The sequence below is a fragment of the Xyrauchen texanus genome, chromosome 45 (genome assembly GCF_025860055.1).
Source record: "Xyrauchen texanus isolate HMW12.3.18 chromosome 45, RBS_HiC_50CHRs, whole genome shotgun sequence".
NCBI classification, from domain to species: Eukaryota; Metazoa; Chordata; class Actinopteri; order Cypriniformes; family Catostomidae; genus Xyrauchen; species Xyrauchen texanus.
This window is the reverse complement of record NC_068320.1, coordinates 13,876,775-13,903,671: the sequence shown is the minus strand read 5'-3', so window position 1 is coordinate 13,903,671 and position 26,897 is coordinate 13,876,775. Positions and strand designations below refer to the sequence as shown.

The 26,897-nt window shown below is 39.6% G+C and overlaps 1 protein-coding gene across 3 annotated transcripts in view; it reads right to left on the bottom strand.

Annotated features, from left to right (window-relative positions):
* Window positions 1-26,897, bottom strand: part of LOC127637408 (transcription factor SOX-5-like) — a 257,911-nt gene that overhangs the window by 140,684 nt on the left and 90,330 nt on the right. For all 3 annotated transcript variants that reach the window (XM_052118444.1, XM_052118443.1, XM_052118445.1), the window contains one exon: window positions 15,493-15,552. The gene's annotated coding sequence lies outside the window, so the exon portion shown is untranslated. The remainder of the gene's footprint in view (window positions 1-15,492; window positions 15,553-26,897) is intronic.

The window sequence follows — 26,897 nt, the reverse complement described above, 5'->3', positions numbered from 1 at the left end:
AAAGATATTATATTCATGATTACAGAATATACATTACAGTGTGACAGAGAGAGATAGAAGAATATGCAAGACTGATACAAAGTGTGAGAGTAAATGTGTTTGTATGTGACCATGGTGATGGAACTGTAGATCCTCCTTGCTCTGGCACTAAAACAACCATCTGCTGAAGCTTTGTTTTTCAGACCTGAGACAACAACGAACTAGCTGTATGAGTCTGTGGGCATGTGTGCCTGTGCACACGTATGCGTGTTACCACACGAGAGAGGTGGAAAACAAGAACACGATAAGTAGAAATGAAAGAGACGAACACCTGTGAGCTGCCAAAACGATTCACGGTGCGAGTCACCTCATGGTAATAAATACATTAGGAGCGGGGTAGCGGCCCTCGTGCCGCCATAGGACTTAGTAATATACCCCTGCTATGAGGTTAGCTAGTGCCTGAATGGCATACGACATGCTTCTTAAGTTGCGGTTTATTCCCCTACGACATAATTGGGAACAAAGCAAATTTAACCTTGAAGAACAGCAAAAGTTTGAATGTGGGCCGATCTTAAAGAGGCTATTAAGCATGATGGATGGGTGGCACTTATTCTGTGAGCAAAAATAATAGTCTTATTGTTTCATCTTTTGTATTCATTATATCTGAAACTCTAAGAGGACAGACTGACAGAGAGGTCAGTTAAGCAAGAATAAAATCTATTTTACTGTTCTAGCACTCTGTTCATGCTGTTTAATGCTTGTATTGGTCTATTGAAATCTGACAAGATATGTTTCAAAACATTGAAGAAAATTAAACCCAGAACATGTTTTATTCAAAAATAAAGAAAAAAGGACAAACTGATTTCAATCCATTTAATATCAAGAGACTCTTAAGGGAATAAAAAAATATATTTTTTGAGCAATATATAAATGAAGGGCTCTTAAAGTTCATACCTCATTCACAATGGGTCTGTTTACAGATTTCTTTGAGTGACTCCAGAAGGTCATTCTGTACATTGGGCATCATTTCTAAAGCCCGCGTTTGAATAGTGTGACTTTCACAAAGTTGCTAATGGAAAAGTTTGAGCAACATTGAGTGACACCCAGCATTTGTTGCTTTGGTTCTCTGGATTTTTCAAGCGTCTTGCAATAGAGGAAGGCAGGTCGGCTCAAGTCCCTGCTCTGCATCTCCCAGCGGAGGACAATGAGGGTCATGTAAGGGCATACTCAATACTCCGACATGCTCATAGATTGGAGCGAACAGCACCTGACATGGTAAAGTGTTGAGAAAGGGCTTCAAAGGCCATCTCTGCTGTCTTAAACAAGGTCTGCTATGATGGTAAAATGCAAGACTGAGACTTTTTCTATAGCACTGATGGACAAAAGCCTGATGGAGATAAATAAACATCATTGCTTAGTAACACTCGTTCAGACAGGTATTTTAATGCCTGGTTGAACAGCAGTACATCAAGGAACAGTAACTTCTGCAGCAAGTCAACATGAAATGGTGTACACAACCCAGTTTAATGTGGTAATGAGATGCATTGCTGAGTTAAACAGGATTTACAATGGAAAAATAATTAGGGATGGGACATCATTTTATTAATTGGGAATTGTTTGAATCGTTAAACGTAGTACCTATATGGGGCCTGGGTAGCTCAGCAAGCAAAGACGCTGACTACCTCCCCTGGATTCATGAGTTCAAATTCAGGGTGTGCTCAGTGACTCTATCCAGGCTTCCAAAGCAACCAACTGGCCTGGTTGCTTGGTTTTTGCTCTCAGTGGGGCGCGTGGTGAATTGTGTGTTGATGCCGCGGTGAGTAGTGTGAGCCTCCACATGCCCTAAGTGTCTAAGTCATATCGATAATGCGCTCAGCAAGCCATGTGATAAGATGCAAGGGTTGAATGTCTCAGAAGTGGAGGTAAACGAGATCCGTCCTCCGCCACCCTGATTGAGGCGAGTCCACCACGAGGAATCAGAGCGCATTGAGAATTGGTATCCCAAATTGGGGAGAAAAAGGGGATAAAATCCACAAAAAAGTAGTCTCTAATAATAAGGCTTGGTGGCATCAGTGGAAAAAGTTTTTTCAGAACAGTCAACAAAATTACTGATGAAAATGTTCATTGGTAAAAGGCTTTTGAATTTTGCAATGCCAACGAAGACAAGATGAATAAGATGCATCATTATTAAAATTGTTAAATTATTATAAAAACATACTGTTGTCAAAATTCATAACTTGTATTGTGAATATTCTATTTCTGTAAAAACAAGCTATATGCAATGCAATATCATAAACTACTGTAGATAAAACATGGAAAATGAATAACAAAGAATACAGTAACTTGAAAAGTAGCTAATACTTCATTATATTCATGTTAGGCTATTATTTCAGGAGCAAAGGTTTTCACAATGACAGCTGCATTTTCCATTGATACGTTTAAATTAACATGTTTATACAATTTTCTATATGTTTGAATATTTTATAAAAATTTGGTCTTATAATTTGACACAAGTTTTTGTGATTTTGCACATTATCATCAATTAAATATGTTGCTTTTGTTGATTAAAGGTTATAGATTAAAGATTATAGGCCATTTTAGTGAGAGTAAAACTGATTCAATTAATAAATATAACATGACAAAATTTAAGGATATTTTTATTAAAAGACTACTAAGCTGAGCAAGTTATTACATTTTGATGAAAGAAAAAATATTTTTATTTTTTTTGTTCTTTCCTGTGTTGATGGATTTCCTAATAAAACCGGATGTTTGGCTAAGACATATCAAAGACATTGTTCCCTTTTTTTATATAGTTAGTTGCTTTTAGTTTAAAGGTGCACTCATTATAAATAGCTGTACTCGCAATTTTGAAACATATGTATAAAATCATGACCACTCACATGAGATGAAGACTCCAGTCACATCATCAACCTTATAAAAGCCGTTTTATTCTACATAGAGAGGGTCCACACATGAGGGCAACCATGTTAGTACCACATGACCAGTCGAATACTACTCGTTAAAGCTCAGTAACCCCCTATTGGACACTTTCACTCATGGATTAAATTAATAATGTCTGACAGTGAAATGTGAATTTTTACATTGGCAAATTGACTGTAAAAAAAAAAAAAGGACGATGCCCCTTTGCTCTTTTCCATTGGTGAGAACTGAAGCCGCCAGTGTCCCGATATGGCGCTGACATCTTGGGACTTGAGTCTGCACAGTTGCGATTTCGGGACCAGACCTGCGAAGTAGTGAGCAAGTAGTAAAGCCGCGAAATCAAGGCCCCGCCCTCACTCTCGCTGAATCAATCGCAAGCACACGCCCCTGCACTTTTGACGGTGTGAAATAATTAATTATAGAAAATTTTTATATTAAATTTAAAGCCCCAATCTCCTCAGTCCTCCGAAGATCCTGAAAAAAAGTCAGTTGGTGCTTCAGTGACTACTTCGCTCAGAGAACCTGTCAATCACAGCTGTCAATCATGATGTCACAGCACCGTTTTTATAACATCAAATAACTAACTAAAAACAAACTTATTTTGAAAACAAACACTTGAAATTACATCAACGTGATAGAAACTACAGTAAATGACAGAAACTATTTTTGGAAAAAGATATGTGAATTGTAATTTAATTGTTTAGTTGGTCTCACGTCCCGTTGAATAACATGGGGAAGTGGGGTTTATGACCTATACTAGGACCAGTCACCGGGGGGTTTGAGACGTTTTGGCTTCACTTTTGAGGGCTTGTGCGGCACACTTGTCTGTAACTTAAAACCATTGTGTTTGAATGATGCTGCATCCAGGCCACTAGGTGTAAGACTAAGATGACATGAACAAAAGATTTCTATAAAAAATAACAGCCATGAACCATCATTTGCTACTTGCTAGTCAGTTACAGGTGGTATTAGTGGGAGGGACATTCTCATTTTAGAGAGCATTTGATTGGACAAAAATGTGTGCAAAAGGAGTCATCAATATTTTTGGTATGTTTTCCCAATAGGGGACTGTATATTTGAAATGTGTCTATCTATTAAAAGTTAATTTGGTCTTCTTTCAAGAGTACACTACCACATACAGTAGATGGCTTTAAAGCTAATAGACACAAAACTCGTGGGGTCTTGAAAGCAAGTCAATTTTTATTTCATGTTGACTTTAGAACAAAAGAAAGATGGACAGATGAAAACTAAGTGCATTTAGTTGGCATCTAACAGCCCCCCTCACGTCAGCTGATGTGGGTTACACCCTCAGAATGTAATATGAATGGGGTTTCTGCACTGAAAACTGCCCCATCACATACAGTACAAAGACCTTAGTCAAATCCCAAGAAAAGAGAGAGGGAAAGAGAGCGGGGCAAAAAACAACAAACCAAGCAATGGATGTATAATGTGAGTTGAAGCCCAGATGGGAGGATGAAGTGGGTAAGTAGAGGTAAAGAGAGAGGGAGAGAGAATGAAAGAGATGAATGCATCTCCTGTTCTTCAAGCACTGTCTCAGTGTTATCCAAGAATAAACAGGAAATGCAGCTGCACTTGGACCACTCCCCTCCCCCTTGTCCCAAAATACCCCACATTCCAAACAGACTTCCATCATCTCTCTCTCCAACTGACCAAATTTACTGAAAAGGAAAGAAGTTTTAAGAAACATCTTCAACTGCTCCCACCTATTGCCCAGGACTCATTCTTCTCTCTGTAATGTGGTCTAATAGTTAGAAATCTGGACACGCAGTTCTGTCATTTGACTAATCCCTCTTTCTCGAGAGCATAAAGAGGAGAATGGTGGCTTTGTGGCCATGGACAGTGTGGCAAAAATAACTATATAGTACCAAATTGAGGTCGCACAGAGACAATGGCTGCCCTTCAGCATGTATTCACTGATGTCTCACAACTCTATCAAATGTGTCTCTCTCTCCGTAGAAGACTTTCGTCTTCCCATCTTACACATCAAAAATAGGAGCAAGACACCTGAACAGACCACGATCTCCCACCTTCTCCCCACCAATCGCCTTTGTCTTTCTTTTTGTCTTGCACCCTGACAGGATGGCTAGTGTTCTTGTGAAGCACATGGGATCAAAATCCGAGCAAGAATCTTCAGAGTAAAGAGGTTTTCGTTTAGTAAATTTCTGTGTTGAACTACCAGTTCACACTTTTTGACACCTGCTCACATCGGTTACAGATATCAGATATCAAATAAAATGTAATCTTTTCCAAAGCAATATAACTTATTCTGGTATAGCCCTCTACATGACTTTCTTCAGCACCTGATGTTAATCTTCTCTGATGGAGTGCTGCTCTTCATTTGGAGCATATTAACTGTCCACTCCCAAAAAAAAACATGCATATTCATGCAGCTGGACCAATAGAGGGATTATGTCCATGAATACATTAGGGCCGGGGCAAGTCATTCTGCATACCAATATAGACAGCTGATGTGCCCCATGTCAAACTGTCTCAGTTTTGCATTTTTGTATACATTTGGACAGCCATACCATGTGATCTAATTATACTTCTAAATAGATCATGTCTGTAACAGGAAGCAAGATTGTTTGCTGGACATTTTCCCATGCCATTTTCATACTGTAGCAATCACTGGCTTTCTTGGTGGTGACATACAATAGAGAATGGAAAACGGAAAATGATGTGTGTGTTATACAGGTAGTACAAGTGGCCTGAAAATGTGTAGGGTTCAAAAACAACCCTGAATTTACTTTTTAATTTTTAAATTGTATTGGAAAATCAGTTTGGAACATATGGAACAACAGGGCACCTCGAAGGGAGAACAATAATGATAGCTACATTATGTTGTAGGATCATTCCAAACAGAATTTCCAATTCAGATTACTCAAGAAGTCATAAAAAAAATCAAAAGTGACCACTTCTGAATGGAAAGCACCCTTTGATTTTATTATTTTATTTTATTATACCCTGTCCCCCTCCTCTTTGCAATCAAAAAAAGAATAAAAACATCCCTCAAAGACCTGTTACTCAGCATAACAGCATTTATCCTACCACATTCAAGCTGAAATGCAATCCGTCGATGTACTGGTCCATGTGCAAACCAGGCAGGCAACCCTTCCTCTCAACTGTGATCTGACCCCAGTTTGAGTAGATGAGTGTGGGGTGTGTTCGCTTCCTCTGCGGAGCTGAACTGTGCTTCTTCGCTAATAGAGATCTAAGCTCAGGACACACAGGTGATTACCTACACTCTCAGAGGTCGCGATGGGGTCACGAGTATAGTGCAGCATCGCTGTCAGACAGACTGGCCGGGTGGCTTTGTAATTACCCATGAGGCTACGATGGTGGTGGAGATGCTGCATTGAGGGATGTTGAAAGCTGAATGCAGCAACCTCTCTGATTGAGGTGAACAAGGGGCTGATTTGCATAAAGGGAGTGGTTTGATTAGTAGTTTTGTGTGCATGCTCAGATTCTTGGAAATAAGTGGTGTTAAAGTGAAATAAGAGATATGAAAGTTTGCATTTGACTTATCCAGTAAACTGATACAGAACTAAATATACCAATGAGTGAATCAATGTTTAGCTGCATGACTGAATACACACACACACACACACACACACACACACACACACACACACACACACACACACACAGATGTTCTGGGTGGTTACTTGGACATTGCTAGGTGGTTGCTAAGGTGTTTGGGTGGTTACTAGGGCATTACTAGGTGTTTGCTAGGGTGTTCTTGGTGGTTGTTGTGGTTACTAGGGCATTGCTAGATGTTTGCTAGGGTGTTCTGGGTGGTTACTAGTCTATTGCTAGGTGTTTGCTAGGGTGTTCTGGGTTGTCACTAAGCATTGCCACACCTTTGCTAGGGTGTTCTGGATGGTTACGAAGGCATTTCTAGGTGTTTACAAGGGTGTTCTGGGTGGTAACTAGGATGTTGCTATGTGTTTGCTAGGGTGTTCTGGGTGATTACTAGGGCATTTCTAGGGTAATCTGGGGGGTTACTAGGTGTTTACTAGGGTGTGCTGGTCGGTTACTAGGGCATTTCTAGGGTGATCTGGGGGGTTACTATGTGTTTACTTGGGTGTTCTGGGTGGTTACTAGGGCATTCTGCATGGTTACTATGGTAATGTTAGGTGTTTGCATGGGTAATCTGGGTGGTTTAAGGCATTGCTAGGGTGTTTGCTTGGTGTTTGCTTGGGTGTTCTGGGGTTGCCAGGGGCTTGTTGCACCAACCGTGCATAAGTTACAACTTAGCCTACTTTTGGCGTAAATGGCCACTAAACTACAATTTACCACATATGTAAACTAAATATTTATTGTAACACTGACATGGTTACAAAATTTACAACACATTAAAATGTATGTAACATTTTTCCAGTCTGTAGCTGAATATTTATTTATTGCCCCTTTTATTATAGGCCTACTATTTATTATATAAAATAATTATTTATGCATCGTACATTTTAATTCAAATGTACTGTAATACTGTTAAAAGTTAGGTGAGACAAAATATACTTTACCCTGACAAGATAAAACTGAAATGCAAGGCTTTTCAACACTTCTATTTACACATTTGAAGGCTGCTTTTTGAATCAATAAAAGGTAAATATCACATTATGCAACTACATATTGCTTTAAGGACAGCTTACAACCTACTTGCTAAGTCTTGTAAAGAACAGGTTATGAAACCAAATTATGCACTGACTTAGTTACAAACTAACAAGAAGTTTCTAACACCTTAGATTGAACTTTACACCCAAACTTATGTGAGTCCTTATGACAGTCAGTCCAACCCTACCCAGGTGCTTATCAAGTAAGTTCTTCATTAAGGCTATAAATATGGTCCCTCCATTTTTCAAATAACAATTTTAATATCTGCCAGGTGAAATAATAAAGATCAATTAGAAAGTAATAGCACACCTATCCTCAACAAGCTGCATGGTTTAAGGTATCATTCATGTCCGTGGCACAAATTGTGTCGGTTGCATGCCTAAGTTTAAAACTTAAGGTCAAAGGTTTGTTCTAATAGGTACTGTACGAGCAATAGGTGTCAAGTATAAGCAATATTAGTGATGCTCCCACTACATTGTTGTCTGAGGACATCAAAAACAAAGAGGTGGTCTGTTCTGACCTCCAACAGCATGTACTCCAGGTGAATAAATGTTTTATCCAAGCCATCTACAGACAGAGGGCAGTCACAGCAGGTCTGGGTGCTTATGATAGCTCAACCTGTTATCTGAGAGCAACTGAAGTCATGAAGAGTGAAAGACAATGGAGACATCAGCTAACAACCTTTGACAGCACACCCTTCAGAAGAGTTAATAGACTCTGACACAATGTGTGTGTGTGTGTGTGTGTGTGTGTGTGTGTGTGTGTGTGTGTGTGTGTGTGTGTGTGTGAGAGTGAGAGAGAGCGAGAGAGAGAGAGCGAGTGAGAGAGAGAGAGAGAGAGAGAGAGAGAGAGAGAGAGAGAAAGAGAAACTGTCATCAGAACAGACATCTTCTAGACTGACACCTGAATTTCATCACAAACAACCACACACACAGAGTCATGTATTATTTACCCTGGTGACCACTAGGACAGCATTCCCCTGGCGGTCCCCAAATGCAGGGATGAGAGGATTAAACATTTAACAGCGCATGACAAAATGGAACAGAATGAATAAATAAACTGAAATGGCCCCTGAATGCACAGTCAGCATGTGGCAGGCACATATCCCTATCCATGCCACCAGAAAGGATACACACATGTGTACACATGTATGCACGCACACAAACAAACACACACACACACACACACACACCCTAGCACAAGTATATATATAAATGAAAAAATTAATTGCACCAGAAATTATTTTTGGTTTTAGTTGCTGATATATGGTATATTATACAAAAATGGAAGCCTTTAAATCTCTACTTTATTAAACATGAAGTATTCAGGCCAGTCAGTAGAAATTAAACAGAACAGAATGCAACAGTTTTAAAGGTGCAGTATGTAAGATTCAGAAACCCTTGTTATTAATGACACCTGTGGCCATTAAAGTGAACGGCAGCCTGTTGCTAGGGACGCGAGTGAGCATCGACCGAAACAATGATGTATTATACAAAGAGACCGAACGTGATTCACAACATCATGCTGACAGATCAGGTAACATAATTAAAATTACACCGTTATGATTGTTTTACTACAAATAATTCAGTATTGATGCGAATCCATCACAACTGTCATTTTTGATGCGCTATTGTTTTATAATAATAGAATGTATATATTTTCTGTATAACCAAGTTACACTAATGAATGGAGCTTTTTGCATTATCTTGAACATTGTTTAGCATTTATTTTATGTGTCATTATACCTGACTTTAAGTATAAAGAAAAGATTGTTTAAATTATTTGAAAGTTATGAATCAAGGTAGCTTGCAATTTGTCAGCGTTAGCAGGAAAGATTAAGTTAGCTAAAATGACAGATCAATCCTTATGGCACTAGATTTCACATGCTTTGCATTTATGTATGTTTACCAGTCCAATAAGAAGAATGCCAATTCAGGGACTGTTTTGATCCCCAAAACTGAACGAAGGTCCCTCCAGGAATCAAATGCCCTGCCGATGTTCACGCTAGTTTTCGCTCGACCACGATCACGTTCTCGCTTAGCCAGATGGGATTCAGTAGATATATATCAAAAATGTTTTGGCTTACTCAGAGTTTGCCTAGGAGTCGGTGTTGTGCTTTGAGCCGGACGTTTGCTGGATTCCATCTCTAAGATAACTTTACCTAGTGTTGCAGACTGTCTGTTGATGCTGTTGAATAGCGGAAGAGAAGCTACTGTCTGAGGCAAGGCTCTCGGGAGCGTGCATAAACGTCACATCCTTTGGATTTTCCAGACAAAAGCGTTCCATTCCCTTCCCATGAAAATCAGTCTACAGGCTTTAATAGGCAACCTAGGAAGTCCGGGAAGGGCTCATTATTTAAGTTGCATTACAAGCCATTCACACATTGACAAAAAAAATTAGGTCAATGTGTTAATTGTGCTAAATATGTTTAACAGCAAGAAACATATTGAAATATAAAGCAAAAACAAATAAATATACTGATAAATAAAACCAATCAAAACACAGTAAAAAACTTTATAATTTCCAAAATCGCACGCAGTAATTTTGAATTTTTTGAATATTTAAACTATTATTTTCTCTGGCTGTCTTTCAGTCTCTATTGTGCACATGCTAGGTCACTCTTGCATGGTTTCGGTTCGACGCTGACTGGTTTAGATGACAGTGAGTGAGATTTTTGTTATACTGTAAATCCACTCCCTATGTCCGGGGCATGCATTGTACATAATGAATAAGAGTGCACTGCTCTAAACAATCAGTTTCTGTGCTAGGATGTGCAGTCGCAGAGGCACAAAAACCACCATGTAAAGGGGGCGCAGGCGGCTCACTAAATGTGGCGCAATCGGACCACATATTTTTTGACGCATTAAACATTCAACTATTCACTGCTGAAACTAACGCTTTAAATTTCCCAGCCCTATAAAATAGAAATTAAAACTACATAAATAATGTTAAACTATATTTCCCTTCCAAGCACACTCTTAGCTCTTGAACTACATATCTGAATCTAAAGTGACCCATCCTGTCATACTGATAGCATCAGAAAAAGCTATAAAACTAACAGCTCCTCTCTCTTCCCAAAATCCAATAGCTTAAAGTGTGTGTGATCATTATTTTGCTAAGAGAGCTAGTGGCGTGGTCAAGCTTTGCTGTGAATACTAAATGGCAGATGACCTTGGATGGGGCAGACCTACTAGCAATTCATGTTGATGACATCAGACAAGGCAAGAGAACCCCCTACCGGCTGAGACTTTACCAATAGCACTGTCGGAAATGCCCCTTCAGCTACCATCTATAACATGGTGCCCTAAAGTGGACCAGTTAGGCTAAATGTACCTTTAGAAGTGTGTTATGAGACATCTAGAGTACTGAAGATGTAATAAGGCTGTTTTCATTGTTTGATTGCTTGATCCGAACACAAGTTTGATTCCACCCCAATCCCCTTGCAGTTCTCGGTTCACATTGTATTTTTGGGTCAAAGTGGTTTGTTTACACTATTATAAGTGTGACTGGGAGCAAAGACCCAAATTATACATCATCAATAGAAGTTTAGGAACCGGCGAACCATATCGAAGTTCACATGAACCACACCTAGACCACCTTTTTAAGCGGTTCAGTAAACTACTTTTCCAACTATTCAACTAAACCATACTCAGATGCCAAACTCACTTGGATCCGCATCACAAGCTTTAGTTTGAAAGTGTTCTTAAACAATCGAATAAGGCAAACTTGTGCCATGAACAAATCTTTATGGAATCCATTTGTGTATGATATTGTATAATTTTGTGTGTGTTGGTGTGCGTTAGTTGGGGTAGACATACGTTACCATATATGTTGGCATTAACAATGTACATGTATGTTTGTATGTAGGTGTATGGGGTAGGTGTAATTGTGTGTCTTTGTGTCTGTGCATGTGTGTGCATCTATAATTGTGTGTGTCCTCCTTATCTGTTCCCTCTCTCCTTCAGTTCATTGGCAGACTAGCTGAGCTCAAACTGTTCAGCTGCAACTGGTCCAAGCCCAGTAATTACAGCTTGTCAGAAAGAATTAATTTTCTAATTTCTCATAAAGATGTGTAAAAATTACCATGTTATTATACACCAACACTCTCCAGAGGCACACGCCAAATTTAATTTAGAATTCTTCCCGCACATTAAATTAAATCCATAAATAAGAGTTTAGGCATTGGTAGGGAAGCATATGTTCGTTAGGCCGAACAGGCTGCTTGGGCCTGTGATAATGTCTATTGTAATGTTTTAATAGCTTGTGCCTTCTAAGCACCAATAAATTTATATGATCACAACAGGCAACGTGCACGGCCAATTAGACGTGCCACTGCTGCTGTTGTCCTCCGGAGGAAATGCAGGTAGGAAAACTGGAGGAGAGAGAAGCAGATACTTCAGGAGAGAGATGTTGGTTGAGGATGGATGAATGGATCCACCAATGAAACTCAAGATCAATCAATCAACTATCTATAGTGTGCTTAAAAGAGAATGAAACCACAAATAAATATGTTTGCTGTCTGCCAAAACTCCATGTACTTTACATGGATGCCCACAGAGAGAAAGAATGTGAGACATGGAGGAGGTAGAGAAAGAAGGAGATCAGTTGGTTTGGGATGAAGGCATAGGAATGGTGGATCCCTGCTGTGAGGGAGCACAGGATGGTGATCTCCCACTGGCACGGCACACAGACAGTGGGTCATCGTACACAGACTCACACACAGTGGGCAGTGCCACATTCAGATAGACAAAAATAGACCAAACTCACACATACCGCCAACTGAGTCTCATAGGCTTCATGAAACATGACTAAAAGTTGCTAGACAGTGTCCTCTCTGACACACGGGAGCCAGTCTGTAATAGGACCACAACTATATACACAGATATGTATGGCACACATCCATGACAAAAATGGTCACCCATGTCAGCCCTATCCACCCCCATACACAGATGAACAGACATACAACCCACCCCCAACATTCATTCACACATTCATACAACCTCGCTGAAGTGTTGATTTCTGATAGCACTCAACAGGTGAGTCATAATGTGTAAGTGTGTGAACGCTTTGCCAGGAGAACATATGCTGGCCAAAGAGCCATGAGGCAATGTCTCCAACGTGATCAGAGCTTTCAGCATATTAATACACTATCCAGTGGTTCTCAAAGTGAGGCTGTTCACTTTCACACATTATAATTTGCCATTGTGAATGTAGGAACTAATGTGATCAAACGGAATGGACGCCGCCTCCTGTCGATCGGCAGCGGGAACGGACGCCGCCTCCAGGCGGTCGCAAGGACGGGAACAAGGACAGACGGCTCCAAGACGGGAGTGGAATCAACCAGGGAAATTACTTCTGTGGCCATGAGCACAGGCTGTGACAGGGGAATGGCCTTTGTGGTCATGAGCACAGGCTGTGACAGGGGAATGGCCTCCTGTCGATCATCAGCGGGAACGGTCGCCGCCTCCTGTCGATCGCCAGCGGGAACGGCCGCCACATCAAGGCTGTCACAAGGGGAATGGCCGACGCCTCCTGGCAGTCGGCAGAGGGAACAACCGCCGCCTCCTGGCGGTCGGCAGCGAGGACAGCCGCAGCCTCCAGGTGGTCGCAAGGACGGGAACAAGGACAGACGGCTCCAAGACGGGAGTGGAATGAACCAGGGAAATTACTTCTGTGGCCATGAGCACAGGCTGTGACAGGGGAATGGCCTCCTGTCCATCGCCAGCGGGAACGGACGCCGTCTCCTGTCCATCGCCAGCGGGAACGGTCGCCACCTCCTGTCCATCGCCAGCGGGAACGGTCGCCGCCTCCTGTCCATCGCCAGCGGGAACGGACGCCGCCTCCTGTCCATCGCCAGCGGGAACGGACGCCGCCTCCTGTCCATCGCCAGCGGGAACGGTCGCCGCCTCCTGTCCATCGCCAGCGGGAACGGTCGCCGCCTCCTGTCCATCGCCGGTCGCCGCCTCCTGTCCATCGCCGGTCGCCGCCTCCTGTCCATCGCCGGTCGCCGCCTCCTGTCCATCGCCAGCGGGAACGGTCGCCGCCTCCTGTCCATCGCCAGCGGGAACGGACGCCACATCCAGGCGGTCGCAAGGGGAATGTCCGCTGCCTCCTCCTGGCGGTCGGCAGAGGGAACAACCACCGTCTCCTAGCGGTCGGCTCTGGGAACATCCGCAACCTCCTGGTGATCGACAGCATGCTTTCGTAAAGAAGCCTAAGAGGCAGTTGACTTGATTGCCTCCTGGGGGTCAATAACAGGCTCATCCAGGCGAGCCATCTAGGCGGGCCTCTCCAAAGACACTGACAGAAAGGGATTTGGGACTTGGTGTTCCACCCTCACAGCAGATGTTCCATCTATACCAACTGGTAGAGGTGGTCCACCAAATCCCAAAAGTAAAAATGAAGATGAAGAATCGAACCCACCTCCTCTGGATGGATGGGCTTGTCCAGACCTGCCAAAAAATTACAAACAGCACGACTGAAACTGAACATTGAATGATGGAGAATGAACATTACACAACAATCTGATAGGGAAGACAAGACAAATGAGAGAGTATAAAGAGGAAGATTGAACACAGGTGCTGCCAATAATCACAAGCAGCGTGAATCAGCACAGCCATGACAACGCTGATTGCGCTGCTGAGCAGCACCCATGGGAAACACGAGAGGAGGAAGAAAGAAAAAGGAGGAAACGGTCACAATCCTGACACATAATGAATAAAACCAGACCAAAACGGCAGGATCACGATCCTGTGCCTTTTTCTCCTTTTATACTGTCAGGTAGGCTCACAGCCCTACACTTGTGTGCATGGCAGATTCAATTGATTGAAGAGGACGATTTTCAGTGAATTAACATATACATTTCAGTCTTTTTCTTACAGAATGTTGTCATATTGCTTCAGAAGACTTGATATGAACAACTTACAGTATATGGTGCTTTAATGTGCATTTGAGCTTGACTTTTACAAACATGATCCTCTTATCCCTTATCCTTGTGTTTCATAGATGAAAAAAGTCTGGGGGGTTTTTCAATGAAGAGTGGAACTTTCCATTTTTCAGCAAATCAGTAAAAACTAAAAGAAAACATATAGCTCCCATTGTATTGTTTTTAATAAAACTTGTTTCATGACAGTAAGCTGAAATGAAAAGCAGTTTGTTTCAAAGGCTTTTTTTCTATAATTATTTCATCCTAACATTAGAAAATTTTGCAAGATTAAAATGGGGAGTTATAAAAAATAACAAATAATATTTGGACACATTAGCCACAAAAATAAATGTAATTAAACAAATTAAAAATATATGAATTTCATTGCAATATTAAACATTAAATATCAAAACAAGTGGCATCTGCAAACAAATTATGCTAGAACATTTTTCAGAACTAACTTCACTGTTCTTTGAACTTTTTTGCAATTTAGTTTAGCAAAAAGGCCCTAAGGTCATTTTTTGTGGATATACGAGGTTAGTTCCCCTCAAGTTCACACCGGTGTCCTAGCAGAATAACCAAAATATATTTCAAAACATTAACTATGGATATGTTCCACAAACATTTGACAACCATAACAAATATCAAAGTATTATAACCAAGTATGCAAATACTTAATCTAAATTTTGAACATTATATCTAAAACTTCCTTTTGTGTGTTCTGCTTGAAAAGTGTGTTGGTGCTATCCTTGTCTGAAAGAGCAACTTGCTTTCATAATTTGTTATCTAAAGCAATAAGGCCTATATACTTACATACGCAAAAAAAAAAAAATATTATAATTCACAAGATACCAGACATTACTGTTCTTTTTTGGTTGTAGTGCCAAAGTAAAAGAACATGAGGACAAATAAACACTATAAAATGAGATGTGAGAGCATAATAATGAGATATGAGAGAAAAATGAATGCAGTGTGAGCTTGTGAGGGCCTTGGCAGATGCACATATTACGTACCTGTCAGTTGTGCGGAGGCCCCTTGTGCTGAAAGAGTTCTGTCCTTGTGTCTGTCTCTACCTGAATAAAATGAAAAGTAAAAGAACAAGTTATAAACTTCAATCAGACTCTCCAACCCTCTCATAATCTGAAGCTTTTCAAGGCTTGAAGAGGTTGTGTGCTGGTCGATCAAAGTATCAACTTGTTTTGCCTTGAAACTATAATTTCTCCAAGTCTTCATTTTAGGCCAACAGGAAAACTGCTGTAACACAAGATGGACATTGTGTAGACTTTGCTGTTCATAAACAACTTAAAACATCCTTAATCCCTTCTCAGAACTTATCTTTGCATTTGTAAATGGTACAGTACTTAAAATGTCACATCTAGTGTTTATGAGTGTAAGCATGTGGAATGGAGAGGATTCTAGAAGCTTTATCAGAGTTCTTGGCAAGCTTTCGTTCTCCTCAACAAACCCAGTGCTAAGTCTTATATCATCCCTCTTAGAACAGGATTGGTAAACCATGTCATTTGTGAGTAGTTTTGGGAGATTTAGACCACTGTCCCTTCGCTAACATATCAAACCAGATGAGATTTAGAGGACGTGGTTGTATATGTCTTTGCTAGAACATTGTGGGGACACGCTGCTTGTATAGTCAGAGAAACCATTGGGACCTTTCATTATGAGCCGAGCTTCATTGTAAATGTCTAATCTTGCACGCTGCCGTATACAATCCACCAAGAAAACTTGCATGTCATTGTTGCGAGGAGGAAATGGAATGTGTTTGAATGACTTAACCTCAAATTAACATACATGAAGTTCTGACAACATACAGTGGGTATTTTAGGTCATCATGTAACATATTCTTGTAAATTAGTTAAAGTGGTTAGCTGTTTAAGATGGGTCAGACCACACTGGTGCTATTCCCGAAGGGGTAGCGTTTATGCTCACTGAATTGGCAGAGATGCCAGTACAGCGGCATTAAGATGAAGTCAGGCTCAGTGTAAAATAGGACAATAGAGAGTGGGATTTGAGATGATTCTTGTAGTTGCATGTGTGTGTGTGTGTTTGCATCATTTGAATGTTGGGTAGGTGTGAGGGAACAAGCCAATACATTTGAGTGCATAAAAAGAGTGCATGTCTGTAAGATAATTCATTATACATCCTCAAACACACACACATTTGTGTATATACTGTATGTACACAGAGCCTATACAGGTAAGAGTGTGTGCATGTTACCTTATATGTGTCAAAGGATCCATGTGTGTGTGTGTGTGTGTGTGTGTATCCTGCAAATGTGTGTGTCAGCACCAGGCCTCTGCTTAAAGCAGCCTTATATACTCCTGTCAGCCCATAACGCCAGACCGAGTGCCACACTGATTGAAATCTCCTTTTGTGTGCTAGTCTTCAGTGATGTGGCTTTTCTCTCCCCCTCATCTCATGATGGAAGCCTGTACTGTTAATCTGAGAGTGGCCCCTGAAAGGCCGAAAAGAGTTGCTGGGCTGAATGCATTTTTTACCTCCTCTGTCTTGCTCTATTCAAACGTGGGGCGTGAGAGCTGGCGGCTAACACCTAGACAACAATACACGGCCAAAGCAATACAAACCTTCCTTACACGAAGTTCTCTGTCTCTAGGAGACTTGTTTTTCCCACATCATCTTCTTCCTCACCGAATAATAGTAATGTCCCCCATAATGGCACCTCAAAATACAGAGGATATGTACTAAGGACATAATGAGAGAGTAAAATGCCTGATAAGGGCAACGCAAATGGATCCATGTTGCAAACTTCTAGATTTTAAGAGAAAGTGTAGTTAAAAAACAATTAGACAATCTTTTCACAGGATTGTGGTGAAATAATAATAACAGACTTTCAGATTGTGTGCAACAGTCTGGTTCTGGAAGTAAAAACCCACTCATTTTCACCATGGGTGAATGAATGTTTAACAATAACTTATAAACCTTTAAAGACAGGCCTAGCTTTAGGTCTGAGGTTGGCAATCAATGGAATGCGCTTTTGTTGAAGTCATCAGTATGCATTATTTAAAAAATTGTGTTCTACCAAAGATCCTTCAGGGATGTATCCACCAATCAGAAAATGGAGGCAAACAAAGAGCACCAAAAGAGTCCAGTGCCAAATGCCCACTTTCATGATGCAATAGAGTCTGCAGACTACTTTTATATTTGTATATATATCTGAATAATTTACAATAAACTAAAGTACAGTTTCAATACTGGTAATCAACTTAAAAATTAATGATTGTCATTCGCAATGATTCATGGGATTGTATTTAATTCCCTCATTAAAGAGGTTAAGAACACAGGACTGTACCTTCAACATTTTTTGTCTGATTTTCATATACTTTTCTGCTTCAAATCAAAGTTTGTAATGTTGTGATTCACCTCGGAGCTGTTTGGCTTAGAACTCTTTTATGAAGTACTTTTGAAATACCTATGGATATGTATGGTTTAAAAAGTTGCACTCTATCCAGAGCAGGGCTTTCTGGGTGTTGATTTTGCACTCTATACTGAATACAAGGGTGTGGTCCAGCATTAGTAATCCAAGACATTCATCAGACATTTACCTTCATTCAGATGGGCTCAAAGGGCACTTACAGCATTGCAAAACTAGGAGATTGCTGGTCAACAAGATGCTACAGATCTACTATAGCAAATGCAATGTCAGTGTGGATGGGGATGAGAAACAATGATAATTTTGTCAGATGCAGAATTGCAAACATAGATTAACAAAATTAGTTTAGAGTCTGCCTGGCATCCTGGACTGAACGTCAAGCAACCCATGAGCCATGCGTATCGATGGACTCCATTAGAGACAGAAGAAGAATAAGATCTCATTGTTGATCAGGGTGGAATTCCCCTCTGAGGCCAAATAAGTCGGGTCCTTTGTTTTCTGGCCTCTGTGACAGAATACTTATATAATCCAGTCATAGAAAATGGGGACTATGTCAGGCCGTAAAGCGAAGTGGAGCTGTGGCCTGTTTGATTGCATGGACAGATGGAAAGATGAAGGAATTGAGAGATCATACGACTCTTGTCATACATAAGGCCCAGAAAAGATGCCCGAAACATAGCATTGTTGCACTTTCACATGGATAAAGAGATGAGAAAAGGATAGAAAAGATGAAAGGAGGGTGTCATAAAAAGTATAGCAGCAGAAGTCACTATCACTGTACATTTTTGCTATTTTGTGTTTCCTCTTTATCAATATCTACTATTAAAGTTGGTGATACTTTTAAAGAACTGTTTGTTGGCCTGAATCGAGTAGGGAAAATGGCCCCTTTTCCCCAACAAACAGAAAAGATGAAGAAATACAGAAAAGAAGACAATGGACTGACTTTTATGAGACAATTGCAAGTCAGAGAGAGAAGCGGTCTTATATCAGCAATGCTAAGTTCACATAAAACTTTAAATCTGAAGGCTTCTTTCTTTGTGGCTCTGACTAAAACAGGTGGAGAGAGTAATATCAAAGTGGAGGGAAAACAGCCAAGTAAATTCATCAGGGATGCAACTAACAACTATTTGGAAAATTAATTTATTTGTCAATAAATTCTACAATCAATGAATTTGTAAAAAGACATTTTCCAACTGTTTCCTGTATTTTATTGAATAGCTGTACTATTTTATTCCACATTTATCCTTCAAACAATGTGCAAATTGAAGGCTACAATGCAAAAAAAGTGTGAACGTGTCAAAATGTCATGATGTCATCTGTCATTGATTTTTCTGAGTATCCTGAACAATTGAGATGAGAAAAACTGAACCATCATAAATTGGTTTCAAATATAATTTAAAAATAAACGAGCATAAACAAAAAACTAAGACATCCATTGTCAACTATGTTCATTAAATCCATTGATTATTACCAATTTAATTGATTAGTTGTTGAAGCCCTACAATTCAAAAAACAGAAATCCACATTTCTATTGCTGCACACTCATGGCTGAATGTTGGGCCAATATTCTTGCAATCAATATTTTCAAACTCAGCACGACAGAGAAAATGTTAATTGAAGTGAAACTAGTTTAGACAAGACCACTGTTTTCACACAATTAAGTTGTTTCATGCTATGCAGATCACATACAGGAAATGAACGCAGATAGAGGAGGAAAATGAAAGATGTCTCTCCTGACTCAGTGTGACTGTGAGGTTAGCCTCTGGAGTGAGCAAAACAAAGAGATTAACCTATTTACATCTGTTACCTTCTTTAATGGCTTTTTGTACGGCTAATTTCAGCCATCTGCGTTCTTTCTAAAGACTTTGTCACACAAAACTAATAAAAGTCATCTGGTGCGCACAATTAGAGAACACAGAACTGTACAGAGAGGCAGAAAGACTCAATGACACTAGGGTAGACAAACAAACAAACACACACACACACACACACACACACACACACACGTGTCATGCAGCTGGACATATGACTGGGCATGCATTCCCTGACATAAATTAATCACATGCTTGCTGAGTGACTGACAAACACAGATTAAGATCGTAATGCAGATTTTCAAAGTTCATTTATGTGTTGTAATGTACAGGAGAAAAGTATTTCTATTTTAAGGCACATGGTCTTCCCCTTTAGATCAGATTGTGTATGGGATAAATGGCAATAAACTTAAGTTCTTACAGGTAGTTCATCTCAAGATGGTTCTGGACTTCTTGCCTTAGCTGCCGTTTCATATTCAGTAGGTGTTCCCAAAAAACTGCCTGTCTAAAAATTAGGCTTTGTAGACATTTAAAGATTTAAAGAGACTTCTTTTAAGGGAATAGTCCCCTACAATATGATGGGTAGGTGCTTTTTTCAAAATAGGTGATTTTGATCAAAATTGCTCAATTGTGAATATGTAAATGTGGGTGGTCACATGTTAACATGCTTATAGCATGAAGATGTCTGAATGACAATCAATGGTCTGGGTGGATTGGGGAGGGGGCTTTGACTTATATTAAAATATGTCTACAGAGTACATCAAAATCTTATTTCAGAAAAGCAAGAACAAAATCATGTTTTCCAAGGATGCATCTATTTAAAGTAAATGAGCAACAAAAGTTGCACTAAAAAGTCAGAGAAAGCACTGCGGTTATTTTATTTCCCCTTTATTTTATTTTTCACTTAATTTCCTGTTTATATTAAATTAGTTCACCTTATATTTTCTGTATTGTTTATTTCAATACTTTAAGAACTCTATATGCTTGGGCAATTTTGTAAATCCTGACAATCATGTCAATAAACTTCAAAACTCTAAGAGAGAGAGAGAGAGAGAGAGAGAGAGAGAGAGAGAGAGAGAGAGAGAGAGACAAAGTGTGCAAGAGAGAAAGTTGGACTTTTGAGAGATTGACTGGCGGCAGGTAAGTGTGTGTAGGTGTGCGTGTGCCATGGTTTAGGTTGAATAGAGTCTGTCACAGTCAAGACAAAAAGAGTGAGAGCTGTAATGGTTGTATTGGAACAGCTGTGAGGTGGGGAGCAAGGGGGTGTTGAAACGCACATCCAGCCAACCAATGATCTCGCTTTATTTAATTAATAAAGCTCATCTCAACATGCATGAACACACCAGCAGAATGACACCAAATCTCACTGTTTTAATCACATTACATATGGGCCAGCTCATTATCTACACAGGCTTCTGGGTTCATGTGCAGTGCAAAGGGTTACAAACACACATGCACGTACACACACACACACACACACACTTCACAAAGTGCTAATAGCTACCGTTTGCATGTTTCTCCTGCCCTCTACACAGATGTCCTTTTACTGAGCAGCTATCATTTTTTAATAATTGATCGTGTTTTGTGACCGAGTGATTTTTCTGTATCATCTTTGTGTCCTGAATGCAGCAAGAAGTGTGACAAACATTCTGTATGCGTAAGGTCAGGGTCACACCTGTGTTCAAAAGTCTGTACTGCCCGTTATACAAACAACATTCTCTACATTTTTTCCTGATTGGACCAACTTACAGAAATACTTCATATAAACATTAAAACTCTTTATTCACCGCCATGTCATTCCAAACCTGTAAAGAATGTACATACAGCTCTCATCCATTCATTGAATGTTGACTGTGACCAGGGGCTCTCAAGCTTCAAAAACAACAAAAAAGCACATAAAAGTTGTCTATATTCCTCGTGTCTTCTGAAGCCATATAGTAATTTTACATGAGGAACAGACAGGAATTGAAGTTGTTATTCAATGAAAATCTTACTTGACAGCCATAGTCACCATTCACTTTATGGAAATGAGTAGCTTGGACATTCTGCTATAAATAAAGAAAGAATAAAAAAGTATTATGGGTTTCAAAAGACTTGAGGGTGAGTAAAAGATGACAGAATTGTCATTTTTGGGGTGAACTAGCCCTTTAAAATGGTCTTCTTCCTCATTCCAGTACAAAGAGTTCTATCTGAATAAACGTTTCACAACTAACCTACCCTGCAGCGTTCAAGCGATGGTATTTGTCCATCAATACAGTTTTTGTGCAGTGCCTATGAATAAATATTTTCACTTTGAATGCCGTTTTTTTCTCATAATGGGATTCAAAATATGCCCAGACAATTCATCTAACATGCCAACAGTTTTAAATATAATAAAACTCCTGTAATGGATGGAACAGATTTGTGCTCTGTGCACATGGGTAAAATGACCTTACACTATAACAAACCATGTTCTGTTTGAGGTTTTTCCTTGAATACTCATCAGGTCTTTGGTTCTCAATTGTGAAAGCTCTGACTCTCTAAGATTAATGAAGCCAAATTATGTGATACAGAAAAATGGGAGTACTAAAAGTAAAAAAATCTTAAAGGGATAGTTCACCCAAAAAGGAAAATGATTTCATTATTTACTCATTATATTAAAAGTCATCCCAGATATGTATGACTTTCTTCTGCTGAACACAAACAGTGATTTATAGAAGAATATTTCAGCTCTGTAGGTACATACAATGCAAGTGAATGGTGTCCAGAAATGTAAAGTTCAAAAAAGCAGATAAAAGCAGCATAAACGTAACCCATAAGACTCCAGTGGTTAAATCCATATTTTAAGAAGCAATATGATACAGTAGGTGTTTGTGAGAAACAAATATTTAAGTCGTTTTTTATTTCTATAAATCTCCACTTTCACTTTCAGATGTGAAGTGTAGATTTATAGAAAAAAGGATTAAATATTGATCTGTTTCTCACCCACACTTACCATATTACTTTTTAAAGTAATGTGTTTGTAGCATAGTATTGATTACCACAAAAAATAATTTCAACTCATCCATCATTTCCAAAAGCAAAACTTCGGTTACAGTGAGGCACTTACAATGGAAGTGAGTGGGGGCCAACATTTAAAAGTTAAATTAAATGATGGTTCAAAATAATAGCCACAGGAAAATATGTGTTAACATGATTTTAGTGTGATAAAATCACATACCTTTTGATGTTGGGGGTGTTTTGCTGCAGGAGGGACTGGTGGACCTCACACAATAGATGGTATCACGAGGAAGGAAAATTATATGGCTACATTGAAGCAACAGCTCAAGATATCAGCAAGGAAGTTAAAGCTTGGTCAATGGCTTATGAACAACAAAGTCAATGTATTGGAGTGGTCATCATAAAGTCCTGACCTCAAACCGATAGAAAATTTGTGGGTAGTACTGAAAAAGCATTTGTGAGCAATGAGGCCTACAAACCTGACTCAGTTACACCAGTTCTGTTTGGAGAAATGGACCAAAATTCCAGCAACTTACTGTGAGAAGCTTGTAGAAGGCTACCCAAAACATTTGACCTAAGTTGAACAATTTCAAGACAATTCTACCAAATACTAATAAAGTGTATGTCAACTTTTGACCCACTGGCAATGTGATTACATTTACATTTACATTTACATTTATGCATTTGGCAGACGCTTTTATCCAAAGCGACTTACAGTGCAATTATTACAGGGACAATCCCCCCGGAACAACCTGGAGTTAAGTGCCTTGCTCAAGGACACAATGGTGGTGGCTGTGGGGATTAAAGCAATAAAAGCTGAAATAAATCATTCTCTTTACTATTATTCTGACATTTCAGTCTTAAAATAGAGTAGTGATCCTAACTGACCTAAGACAGGGAATGTTTTCTATGTTTAAATGTCAGGAATTGTGAAAAACTGAGTTTAAATGTATTTAGATAAGGTGTATGTAAACTTCTGACTCCAAATGTATACATGACTCCTTAAATATTCATTTGTATAGAGTCGAAATCAAAGAGCTAATCAATGTCCCCTAAACTTTTCTAAAATGTCTAAGTTTGAACCACCACTTTTTGAGAAATAATTATCAAAAAGTTTCATTATGCTTGACCGAAGTGCAAAGAAAAACACTATAGCCTATATCTAGCCACAGTATTTATAAAGAATGTAATTTCTTCAGCACTAGCGTCACCAAACATTTGCTTTATTCAATCTTCCATAGGTCAAACAAACAGATAAACCCAGGTTAATGATAATAATGAGGGTTGAGCATAGAGTTAAGGGATACAAATTTGCATTAGCTCAGTATAAAAACAACAGAAGTCAATGGAAAGTCCCCACCATGATAGGAAAACAAACGTGTATGTGTGTAAGTTCTATCTTTTGATTACGACAGACAGTGAATCCCCACTGGCTGTTAAGTGTCTGTGGATTTATATGTGTGTTGCTCGTTTTTTTTGGGCCCCCTTCTGTCCCCACTCGTGAGGGCAAATCTCTGAATATGACAGGACATGAGGAGACTCAACCATGGCAAAGGACACATACTGTGTGGAGAGTACGGACACACATGTACATAACAAACTTACACACTCAAAAACACACCCAACATCTGCGTCTGTTGGCATGTGCATTTGTCCTGTGACCATCAATGTGTGTGTGATTCTCAGAGACACATTTGTGTCAGCATGATCACAGAGCAGTCTTTTGTGTCTGTTGTCTCACAGGAACACACACTGTGTGTTAAAAGTAGAGCAATATTCTCTGCTTTATGTGGCTTTTGAGGCCTTACACATTCAAGTACGTAAATGTACACGTATAGAAACATTACAAAGGCAAGACAGAGGACATAAAACCATAAAAAAATCTCCAAGCATTAGCACTGCTAGGGGGAAATACTGTCATCTCATTAAGGACCGCCCATATGAAAGGACAACTCTTTTCTGTTTTCATCACTGCTAATGACCACTTCTGTACCCTTATCACCCTTTATGCAATCTCACTTGCTGTTAATTGAATGACAATTAATGGCTTACTTCCCTTATCAGCTTTATAAAGGGGCTCTGATTAAACATGCTAATGAACTGACCAGTTTCTTATCAGACACAGTCCAGCTAGCAGCATAGGCAGTTCTAGAGGGAGGGACAGATGGGGCCTTGGCCCCCCCGGACAGAAGCCTGCATCGGACGATAAAACACTCGATTTTTGCTGTGAATAATAAACACAAATTCAAACATTAAAATAAAAAAATACAAAATTCAATATAGCCTACAAACTGGTGAATGTCCCGTAAGTCTATCAGGAATATTTAAGATAGGACACCATTATTTAGTTAAATCCTAATACTAATAATAATAATGTTACATTTATATAGCACCTTACCAGAGTTCAAGAATACTTAACATTTACAAGAAATGTTTCAGTTTAAAGAAGAAGAAGAAAAGCGTGTGTTAAAGGTGCGTACACACTGCCAGCAACTTTATCGCTGCAGGTCGCCAGTGGCTGGCGGTGAAGTCGCTAGTGGGTGTTCCCACTACTGGTTGCCTAGTAACGTTTATAAATGACATTCACGGATGCCACTCCATTGCTGTTGACAGCGAATCGCTTTTCTTGCCACTAAAAACAAACATTTTGGAGGGAAAAGACTAAATATAAATGGAATCGGTACATAAAATGCTTTATATCAAAGATGAATGAGAAACAAGGCTTGCTGTTTGCCATACCGGCTGTTTATCTGCGGCGAAAATGCAAATGCCGGTCTGTCTGGGTCCATAAAATCCCCGCGATCTCAGATACACCTTTCCACGCAGTATTTTTCTTAAAAATGTCCTTGTATGTGGGAAGAGACATATAAAGCACTGGAAAATTTCTAACAGCAAGAATTAGCCTTTCATCCACCTTTCCGTTACTGCAGGAGCTGAGAGAGAGAGAGAAGGATCACGTGAGCTCTCCCGTCGTCTCTCCTATTGGCTGTCGCTTCCGTTAGTCGCTCCAAAGTTGAACTTTTCTCAACTTTGTCGCGTCGCTGGACACGCCCACATCTAGCGCCAACGGTCGCGACAGCTCGTGTCGCCGGAAGTCGCTGTGCTCGCATTGAAAATGAATGGTATTGAGTCGCTGTCGCGCCCGATGTCGCTGGCAGTGTGTACGTACCTTAAGGGTATTAGTTTTACATGAGCAGGAACATTCCGAATAGATGAATACTCGATGGAGCATTTAAATCTTTATGGAGCATTTTAACTAGACCTTAATCACCGATGTGCATATAAATGTGGTCTACTTTAAGAGGCGGATAGACGGACTCCGACGTGAAATCATCACTTCTGGTTAGGAATTTAACATCGCACACAGATTTAGGCTATAAATGAATACATGAATCACATGTGAATTGTGTGATACATTAACATAGAAATTTCAAAAACTGGAAAGTTTATATGACGTTGCATCTTAATTATACACTTGATAAGCTCCAGACACACACAATTAACAGAGACCGCAAATGGAGTCGAGACCGAACCCATCCGATCTGAAATCATAATGTGCGCATGTTCATTCATAAGGTTTACACTTTAGAAATACTGGCTGCACAGTTTAATAAATTCTTTGCAATTTTGGATATGTTGTTTAAAATGACACTTTATCCTTGTGCTATCAGGATAATCAGTCAACTGAATATTTTTCAGATGAGTCTGTATTCGTATTGAAGTAATTATTTAAGTAATTATTCGTGCCTTTCCAAATAAGGTACTCTGCTTCGGGCACATCACTAATATACACATAGTATATACACAAAAAAAACACAAATAAAACCACAAACACATGCACACACAATTTCACAAATGTGCTTCTAGTGACTGAGATCTCACCAGTATAAACTTGTTTTTATCTGACACAGTCGCTTCCGTTCATCTGTGGTGTGGATGTGTCAATGCACAATCGCCTGTGTCTTTTGTTCACAGGAAGACTTCCCCATTTACCAACTCTCTCTCTCTCTCTCTCTCTCTCTCTCTCTCTAGTCTTACTCTTGTTCCCTCTATCCCTCTCTTCATTTCCTCTTTCTAAAGAATACATGTTTTTATACTTTCATCAGATCATTTGAATAAGCTGCACTATACGGGTTAATCTTACAAAACATGTAAAGAAATACCAAGATCACATTTCACCCAAAAACAAAAAGTAAAAAATAAATATATAAAACTCATATTTTAG